Below are 1,446 nucleotides of genomic sequence, written 5' to 3' on the forward strand. Positions count from 1 at the left end.
CCCCCCCCAGCCTGAGGTACCACCACCTGAACCCCGAGTACATCCATGAGCGGCTGCGGCGCCTGGGCCAGAGCTTCGCGCTGCAGGTGCTGCTGCTGCAGGTGGACGTGGTGAGAGAGAGAGCCCTGGCTCCCCCCTGGGCTTCGCACTGGCCCCTTGGCACCTCCCTGGCCTTGTCCTGGTCCCTTGTCACCCCCCTGGCCTTTGCAGTGTCTCCTTGGCGCTGTCCCATGTCACCTCCCTGGCCTTGTCCTGGTCCCCTGTCACCTCCCTGGCCTTTACACTGTCCCCTTGGCACCCCCCTGGCCTTGACACTGTCCCCTTGTCATCTCCTTGGGCTTGGCACTGACCCCTTGTCATTTCCCTGGCCTTGGCACTGGTCCTTGTCACCTCCCTGGCCTTGTCCTGGCCTCTTGTCACCTTCCTGAGCTTGGCATTGCCCCTTGTCACCTCCCTGACCTTAGCACTGCCCCTGTCACCTTCCTGGGCTTGTCCTGTCCCTGCCCATGTCCCCTGTTCCTGATCTAGGGACACTGGGGTCCCCTGCCCCCCTGTCCCTGTCCCCTGTCCCTGTCCCAACATCCATGGCTGTTGTGTCCCCTGTCCCTGTCCCCATCCTTGTCCCCCCTGTCCCCAACTCCTGTCCCTGTCCCCACTGTCCCCACCCCTGTCCCTACCCATGTCCCCACTGTCCCCAACCCCTGTCCCTGTCCCCACTGTCCTCACCTTTGTCCCCACTGTCCCAACCCCTGTCCCTGTTCCTGTCCCCACCCTTGTCCCCACTGTCCCCAACCCCTGTCCTTTTCCCCACTGTCCCCACTTTGTCCCTGCTGTCCCCAACCCTTGTCCCTGTCCCCACTGTCCCTACCCATGTCCCCACTGTCCCCAACCCCTGTCCTTTGTCCCCACTGTCCCCACTTTGTCCCTGCTGTCCCCAACCCCTGTCCTTTGTCCTCCCTGTCCCTACCCTTGTCCCCACTGTCCCCAACCCTTGTCCCTGTCCCCACTGTCCCCACTTTGTCCCTGCTGTCCCCAACCCCTTGTCCTTGTCCCCCCCTTGTCCCTGTCCCCAGATGACCGACTGCCTGACCAACGTCAAGTCCGTGAACAAGACGGACGTGCTGAGTCTCCTCAGCGCTTTTGGGGTGAGTGACCCCCCCCCTAGGGGATGTGCCACCCCCCCTTGGAGACGTGCCACCCCCCCGGCGTGTCCCCAAGGCCCTGACCCCCCCCATGTCCCCCCCCGCAGTCGCTGGCGGGCGTGGTGGGCGCGGCCCGGGGGGATCTGTCCCTCTGTCCCGGCGTGGGACCCCAGAAGGTGAGGGAGGGACAGAGGGGACACGGGGGGGAGGGGGTCACAGGGACATGGGGAAGGACAGAAGGGACATTGGGGGATGTGGGAGGGTCACAGGGACATGGGGGGGACAGAAGGGACATTGGGGGATG

The sequence above is a fragment of the Corapipo altera genome, unplaced genomic scaffold (genome assembly GCF_003945725.1).
Source record: "Corapipo altera isolate COAL_440 unplaced genomic scaffold, ASM394572v1 61300, whole genome shotgun sequence".
NCBI classification, from domain to species: domain Eukaryota; kingdom Metazoa; phylum Chordata; class Aves; order Passeriformes; family Pipridae; genus Corapipo; species Corapipo altera.